The following is a 9,253-nucleotide window of genomic DNA, read 5'->3' on the forward strand; positions in this document are numbered from 1 at the left end:
TGCCCTTGTGGCTAAGAAGGCAAATGGTATTCTGGGGTTCTTGAAGTAGAGTGTGACCAGCAGGTCAAGGGAGGTTGTCTTCCCACTTTACTGTGCCCTGGTGAGGCTGCATCTGGAGTACTGAGTCCAGTTCTGGGCTCCCCAGTTTAAGAAGGAGAAGCAGTTACTGGGGGCAGTCCAGCGGAGAGCTATGAAGATGATGAGGGGCCTGGAGCACCTTTCTGATGAGGACAGACTGAGAGAGCTGCATCTGTGCAGACTAGTGAAGAGAAGGCTGAGAGGGGATCTCAGAAGTGTTTATAAATATCTTGAAGGATGGATGTCAAGAGGATGGACCAGACTCTTTTCAGTGGTGCTCAATGACAGGATGAAGGGCAACAGGCACAGACTGAAGCACAGGAGGTTCCATCTGAATACGAGGAAAAACTTATTTACTTTGAGGGTGACGGAGCACTGGACCAGGCTGCCCAGGGAGGCTGTGGAGTCTCCTTCTCTGGAGATGTTCAAGAGCCAGCTGGACACATTCCTGAGGGATCTGGGGGAGTTCAGCCTGGAGAAAAGGAGGCTGAGGGGAGACCTTCTCACTCTCTACAACTGCCTTAAAGGAGGTTGTAGTATGGGAGGGTGTTGGTTTCTTCTCCCAAGTAGCAAGTGATAGTATGAGAGGAAGCAGCCTCAAGTTTTGTCAGACGAGGTTTAGATTGGATATTAGGAAAAAATTCTTCCCGGAAAGGATTGTCAGGCGTTGCAACAGGCTGCCCAGGGCAGTGGTGGAGTCACCATCCATGGAGGGGTTGAACAGACCTGTAGATGGGGTTCTTAGGGATGTGGTTTAGTGGCAGTGTTAACAGTTGGACTCAATGATCTCAAGGGTCTCTTCCAGCCAAAATGAGTCTATCATTCTAAGGCAAACAGCATCCTGGGCTCTAGGAGCAGGAGCATAGCCAGGGAAATAAATTATACCCCTTTTCTCAGCATTTTTTACACCATCTTCAGAATATTTCCTGCGTTTTGAAATCCCACAATGCCAGACAGACCTAGAAAAACTGGATCCAGTTCACCAAGGTGTTTAGGGTGATAAAACATGTACTGTGAGAAGAGGCTTGAAGATCTGGACTTGACCATCTGGTAAAAGACATCTTGGGAGGGAAAATGTACAAGTATTACAGAGTTCCCTGGAAGAATGAGCCAGATTCATGTCTGTGGTAAAAGACACAAGGACACGAGGCAAGAATGAGAGGCTCTGAGCAGCAGTGACTGGCCACATGTAGGTCTGGGAGAGAGGGTCAGGGAATTTCAGTGAAAAATAAGGGGATACCTGATGGGTTTAGTGAATACTTAAAACCATGTCTGAAAACAACAACAGAAAACAGTCAACACCTGCAGACGAAAGAGGAGCAGGACATTTCTCCTAGAAATAAAGCAAAAAGGAAGGCCTCTCCTGTCCAAATCGGGCATAATCAAGACGACCCGATCTTGTGTGCATGCCTCAGCCTGGCAGATGGGGAATGCACGTGGCTGGGTGTGGCTGTGCTCAGTCATTCACATGAGCTCACCTTGCTGGTCAATACCCTTGAATGCAAAGTCTTCAGTGCCATGGACAGGTAAGAGTGTAGTTTGCCAGGTACATTATGAAAACTCTTGTGTTCCTTGACTGTATCATCACAGGTGTCATTAAAGACCCCAGTGTGATGGGCTTTGTGTTCACACAATGCCTGCAGCTGTTGGATAGAGGAGGGAGAGACCTTGCCTCTTGGGTGACATCTGATGACTGATGCCTCTGGCTGATGGCATCAGCCAGTGGCACACAGGCAGCAAATACCTATCCCTGTGAAGCCGTCTGGGGTGTCTGCCACACACCTGTCCTGAATGGGAATTGCATTTATCTAAGTGTTCTGCTGTTCCTGCAGGCCCCGGCATCTCCTCCAGCTCTGTGGGCCTCAGTTTGAACACTAAACTGAGTAGGTACCCCGACTTCTGTAAGTCATTGCCAATATAGACAGTCACGATCCAGTATAAACAGCAGCAGAAGAGACACACTGAGCTCTCCCTATCACATGACTTGAACTGTTCACATGAACACCTCTATAGGCTGCCCTATAGGCTACTGGGATGAAGATACTGCGTGCACCCTCAGCAAGGGTGCACTTGACCTCGTGCTACTGCAGGTGGTATACTTCCTGTAAATGTAGTTCTAAAGATAGGTTGTGACTTATCTTTGGAGTTGGCCACGATGATCCTTATGGGTCTGTTTCAACTCGAGGTATTCAGTGATTCTATGATGAGCAATATCTGATTTATCCCATGGACAACAGGAAAAGGTGGAACCTGTTAGAGACAGGTTTGGGGTAAATGTTCCAGTTATAGGTGCTTCCACGGTGATTAGGAAACACCACATTTTCCTGGAAGAGAAGACACTTGGGTCTTGGACATAATCCAAGCCTCAGCCATGGTGGCCATACTCCCCTTAGTGTGTAAAGCATCCCATGTTTCTTCTTTGCAAACAACAGAGTCACCCAGATCGGTCCCTGAGCTGGGTGTTTAACCACCACCTCATCTTCAGGGCTTTGATAGGGGTTCATTCCCTATATTCCCAATTATTTCTACTCCTGGGAAGATGTTTTTCCAGCCTTCCCAGTGGTGTTCACTTTAAGGGACCAAGATGATCTCCTTGTCTAGTTCCCCAGAGTGGTTTACCTTACTTGAGATTGGCAAACTGTTGTTCTTGTCACCTGTACTGCACCACGGGATCATAGAATCGTTTTGGTTGGAAGAGACCCTCAAGATCATCGAATCAAACCGTTAACCCAACCCTGGCACTGCCCCATGTCCCTGAGAACCTCATCTTCATGTCTGTCCAGCCCTCCAGGGATGGTGACTCCAGCACTGCCCTGGGCAGCCTGTTCCAATGCCCCACAGCCCTTTGGGGAAGGAATTGTTCCCCAGATCCAACCTCAACCTCCCCTGGCGCAACTTGAGGCCTTTTCCTCTGCTCCTGGTGCTTGTTGCTGGGGAGCAGAGCCCGACCCTCCCTGGCTCCAAGCTCCTTTCAGGCAGTTCCGAGATCAGGTCTCCGCTCAGCTCCTGTTCTCCAGCTGAACCCCCCAGGTCCCTCAGCCGCTCCATCACACTTGTGCTCCAGCCCCTCACCAGCTCCGTTCCCTCCTCTCAACTCGCTCCAGCACCTCAAGGGCTTTCTTGTCATGAAGGGCCCAAAACTGAACACATGATTCGAGATGAGGCCTCACCAATTGGTTTTCATTCCATTTTTCATTTTGTTTTCAGCCAGTGCTTCCTCTGGGCAGCACTCACTCACGCAGAGTATGAGTCTGTGTATAGACACAAGTGGCTCCTTGCTCCAGGACCATCTACACTGCTCTGAGCTCTGTCAGAGCCATCAGTCCCAACTGTGAAACCTTCCCGGAACTCTACCAGTTATCACGGAGGAGAGCAGCTGGGAGGGCTCCACCAGCATCCCCATTCACTCTACACTATCGCGTCGCTTGTTTTCCATATTTGTCTCATCACTTGTCACTCGATGATGGATGGACAAAGCCCATCACTGCACCGTAGTCTTCTGCATCACCCTTAGGAGTAATGGCTTTCTAGTTAAAATTGGTTTTAAACTAGGAATAGGCATAATTTATCTTTCCAGAGTTAATGGCTTGGTAGTTGGCAGCCCTTTGTACACCACGAGTAGCACTTTCTGAAATGGAGAGTAATTCCACTGGGAGCCTTGCCAGGAGTTAGAGCCAAAGGTAGTAGGGGACTCCTTCCTACCTTGTGCATCTTGCTGTCATCCCCTTTGATGTCCCTTATCACCTATGCCTATATATAGAGTAAACGGGTGTGTAGGGTGGATGGGTCCCATGAAGGGGTAGGATGCATGAGTGGATCCTATAAAGTGTGGGATGGATCCTATAGAGTGTAGGATGGATGGGTTCTTCCATAGAGTGTAGGATGGATGCATCCTATAGAGTTCAGGTGTCAAACACCTGGCCTGCCACCTTAGCTTAAAGGGGTACTCTTGACTGGGCAAACATTTCATTTTTTAATAAATTAGCCAGATACATGAACTTTAGCAATTACATGTTATTTTTTTAAAGTACCTGTAAAAAGATACTTTGCAACCAATAGCCAGGGTCCCACTCATGAACTCTACATTGTTTCCCACGAATACGACCCCCTCTGCCCTATGGGGAAGGGGGTTTAAAGGAAGGGTAGCCCTGAGTATTATTTAACCTGGTCCTAAAGGACATCTTGGTCTTTTGCTTAGGTGGCACACCATACCATCTTTGGTGGAACAATTTGAATCCCAAAATGTCCAGTAAGAGAGAGATTGATGCAGAAGGAAGGCAGTTTAATGATAGATGGGAAAGTGAATGCGTGTTTGTGTACATGTACATGTACATTCAAGCCTTTGAAGGCAACTGTGAGGCTGATGTGGCCCCTGGTGAAAAGGAGCCTGACACCCCTGCTATAGAGTGTAGGGTGGATGGATGGATCCTATCGAGTGTAGGATGGATCCTATGGAGTATAGGATGGATGGATTCCATCGAGTGTAGTGTGATTGGGTCCCATGGAGTGTAGGGTGGATGGATCCTATAGAGTCAGGGTGGATGGGTTCCATAAAGTGTAGGGTGGATCCTATGGAGTATAGGATGGATAGGTTCTGTAAAAAACAGTTCCGAAGAATGTTTGTTCATTAAAGCTCCTGGAAGTGTTTGAGTTTCGAGAAGCGCTTGTATGCTTCCTTGCTCACTAGAAATGTTTACTTAAATTCTGAGAAATCGGTGTATGATGCTTAATAAGAAAATATATTCTGTATGCTTCCTTGTTCTGTACTTCCTTGTTCTGTCTTTTGCCTAATAAGGCGAACAAAACTGGCTATACAAAAATCAATCTCTCATGATGCAAAACACGCCGTGGATGGAAAATTACACCCAGAAGCTGTGGACCAGAGACACTCTATAAAAACCCAAGAAGACCGAATTAGTGTGTGTGGGCCGCGAGGGAGACCGAGATCCCCAGGCCGCACCCAGCGCTGTCTTTGCTTATTGCTTGATTGGAAATAAAACTTTGTTTGTCATCTGCAAATTGAGTTCAAATTTATTACAATTTTGGTGCCGTGACTCGGATGAAGGACATTTGGCGACGATCCTTTTGAGGGAGGCGCCCCGCTTCTTTTTCTAGCGGCCCTTGGAGGATTCCGCCGCCATCCTTCACCGACGAACCTTCTAAATTGCAATAAGCAAAGTAAATGCCGGCAGCCCCTTAAACTTTGTGCACGAAGATCCGAGTGAAGACGCAGGACGCGTGAGTATAGGCCGGATTTCCACTCGGTTGGGGCTGGGATTCCTGGGGTACGACGCCTGAGTGTACCCTGGAAGATGAGACAGAGGTGGTCCCATGGGTGCTCCATTTGGTTGGGGCTGGGAATCCTGGGGTACGATGACTGAGTGTACCCTGGAAGATGGGACAGAGGTGGTCCCATGGGTGCTCCACTCGGTTGGGGCTGGGAATTGGAATGATTTACCCCTTCTAGGCGGGGTAAGAATAAATTAACAAAAATACACTATTGTATGGTAGTTTGGGGTGGTAAGGAAATTCGTAAGGACCACCTGTTTTGGCCAGTGTTCGGATCCTTTGAGGATTGGATTTGCCAAGCCTTGAACCTTTACGTTAACTCAAAGGAACCGTTTAGTCGAGAAGAGAGTGATTATGCACGATTTTGGATAGGGTCAGAAACTAAGATCAATATATATCCATTAAAAGAGAAGCAGGATGAGAGCCACGATAAACAAAGAAACAAGCGGCATGAGAAAGAAATTCCCGTAGCACCCCCGTGTATGCACACCGGATGGGGGGTCCTGGTTTGGGGATGATATAATTACATAATGAGAACCTGTTCCATTATTAAAGTACCACCTTGCTCTCTGTTAGGATGCATTTATACACATGAGATTAAATTAGTGGGAGAAGTGATTTGAATGTGAAATTCTGAGTTAGTTGTATTGAAGTTAGTGTTGTTCTGTGGATAGACTGATTTGGATCTAAAATTAATATAAGGAATTGATGTTTGATATGTTGTTTTTCTGACGTCTGCAAAGGTAAATGAGACTGAGGAACGTAACTATCGCTGAAGTAATTAGAACTACATATGAAGTATATTATAACTGGAATTAAATCGAAAAAAAAAAATGACAAAGTGAAATATCCCAGGCCTGTGTTGTAACATAAACCACAAGCCTGTGCTAAGCTGTAAGATAAACTGAACCTCCCCATGGGGGGGGGAGGACATAAGCCGTATGTCTCTCGGGGTAGTCTAACACCTGAAATGGTGCGAGCTCCCCTAGAGAAGTAATAGAAACTGAGGGCAACAGAAAGTAGAAATTTAGAAATGTTTTTACATGAACTATTGAAGGAAGCTCAGAAAGTGTATGTCAGGAGAGAGGATGAAAAAGAGCGGAGGACTGTACGAATGATGGTTGCAGCAGTCAGAGAAGGGCAGAGTATAAGGGAGCTAGTCCTAAGACAAGACCCCTTAATAGCGAGACTACAATGGAGCGGGGTGAGTCGATAGAATGTTTCTACTGTGGAAAGAAAGGACACATTAAGAGAAACTGTAGGAAGAGGATGACAGATGAAAAAATGTTTAAAGCAGAATAGGGACGTCAGGGGCTCTTTTTGCTGGGGACCCAAAAAGGAACAGAGCCCTTGATAAACTTGAAGGTGGGCCCCCAGCAGCAAGAAATTGAATTTCTTGTCGATTCTGGGGCAGAGCGATCTACCATACAAGCTTTGCCCAAAGGATGTTAAATATCTTCCGACACCATGCAAGTAATTGAGGCAAAAGGGGAGCCATTTCGTGTCCCCGTTATAAAGGAGGTAGTTATTGAAACCAACTCCAAGATAGGAATGGGAAATTTACTCTTAGTTCCAGAAGCTGAATATAATCTCTTGGAGCGGGACTTAATAATCGAATTAAGCATCAATTTAGGAGTAATAGGGAAAGAAATTCAAATAAGATTATATCCTCTAAAAGTGGAAGACGAGAATAAAATTAATCCTGAAGTATGGTATACGGAGGATTCAGTAAGGAAACTGAATATAAAACCCTTTAAAGTTAAAATCTCTAGTCCAGAAACACCCATTCGGGTGAGACAATATCCAATATCTGAAGAAGGTCGAAGAGGGCTGAAACCAGAAATAGAGAGATTGTTAAAAAGAGGCTTGCTTGAACCTTGCATGTCTCCTTTTAACACCCCCATTTTGCCGGTAAGAAAAAAAAAATGGAAAATGGAGGCTGGTACATGACCTAAGGGAGATAAACAAAAGGACTGTGAGTCGATTTCCTGTAGTAGCGAATCCATATACCCTCCTGAGTCATCTAAGCCCAGATGATAAGTAGTATAGTGTAATAGACTTAAAGGACGCCTTCTAGGCCTGCCCATTAGAAGAAGAAAGTCGAAATTATTTTGCCTTTGAATGGGAGGACCCAGATACGCATAGAAAACAGCAGTTGCGTTGGACTGTACTCCCCCAGGGGTTTACGGAGTCGCCCAACTTGTTTGGGCAAGCCTTAGAACAAATTTTACAAAAATATGAACGCAGTCCTGAAGCAGTATTAATACAATACGTAGATGATTTATTGTTAGCAGGGCAGGATGAAGAGATGGTTAGACAAGAGAGTATAAAGTTATTAAATTTCCTTAGTTTGCAGGGACTCAAGGTATCCAAAAGTAAACTTCAGTTTGTCGAACGAGAAGTAAGATATCTGGGGCACTATTTAAGCATGGGGACTAAACATATAGATCCAGAAAGAATAAAAGGGATCCTGTCATTACTGGCCCCGAGGTCTAAGAGACAGATAAGACAAATATTAGGATTGATCGGATACTGTAGGCATTGGATCGAAAACTACACAAAGAAAGTGAAGTTCCTGTACGAAAAGCTAGCACAAGAAAAATTAGTACAGTGGACAAAACAAGATGAAGAGCAACTGAATAATATCAAAAAAGAACTAGCGAGTGCTCCTGTGTTAAGTCTACCAGACACACGAAAGCCATTTTATTTATTTACTAATGTAGACTCAGGAACCGCATATGGGGTATTAGCACAAGAGTGGGCTGGATGTAAAAAACCCAGTAGCCTACCTATCCAAATTGTTAGACCCCGTTAGTAGGGGTTAGCCTACATGTTTACAAGCAATAGTAGCGGCTGCATTATTAGTAGAAGAAACGCGGAAAATAACATTCGGAGGGGAACTGCATGTCTTAACACCACACAATATACGAGGGGTGTTACAACAAAAGTCCGAGAAGGAAAGCACCTCTTTACAGAAAAGAGTTTATTGAATACCCAAGATTAGCAAAGCAGCAAGGCAAGCAGTGGAAGCTAGAAGATGGAAGAGAAGTAGTTCCAAAAGTGACTGCAATTAATATAATGAACAGATTATATGATATCACGCATTGGGGAACGCAGGCATTAGTAGATCAATTTGCTACAAAATATGCTTGTATAGGAGCATACAATATAGCAAAACGAATTGTTGAAAAGTGCCTCACTTGTCAGCGAGTAAATAAACAGCAAATAAAGAAACGAATTCCTGGTGGGAGGGAACTCACATTTCAGCCATTCTCAAAAATAAAAATTGATTTTACAGAACTACCGAAGGTCGGGCATTACCGTTATTTGTTAGTGCTAGTAGACCACCTCACTCACTTTGTGGAGGCATTCCCAACAGCTAGGGCTACTGCACGTACAGTAGCGAAAATACTGTTAGAGGCATCACTAACCCCTCGATGGGAGGGACCTTATGTTGTTTTACTCAGAAACAGCTATTCGAACTGCCGAAAAAGGTTGGACACACGCCAGTCGAGTGAAAAGCCCGATCAAGACCGACGCGTGGACTGCAGAACCCACAGATGAACCTTTAAGAATTAAACTGAAGAAGCAATAAATGGACTTGGATTTACCAACCTGCATTGTGCAAGTACAAAAAAGCGATAAAGCTGATTATAAATACCCTCTTTGTAAGGATTATAGAGTTGTATATGAAAACATAAATTGCAACTGTTATCCTTTTGTATGTTTTAGTTGTACAGTGTGCCAGGGAGATTGGTGGTTGCATTGCCTAGACGGTATTCCCCCTTGAGGGACTTGTTATTCAATTGAACGAGAAATTACTGAATTAGTATTAAAACTTAAAGTCTTACGAGGAGAAATCGAGACCGAAGATCCTAGTTGGTGG

Source organism: Nesoenas mayeri (assembly GCF_963082525.1).
Source record: "Nesoenas mayeri genome assembly, chromosome: 22".
NCBI lineage: Eukaryota > Metazoa > Chordata > Aves > Columbiformes > Columbidae > Nesoenas > Nesoenas mayeri.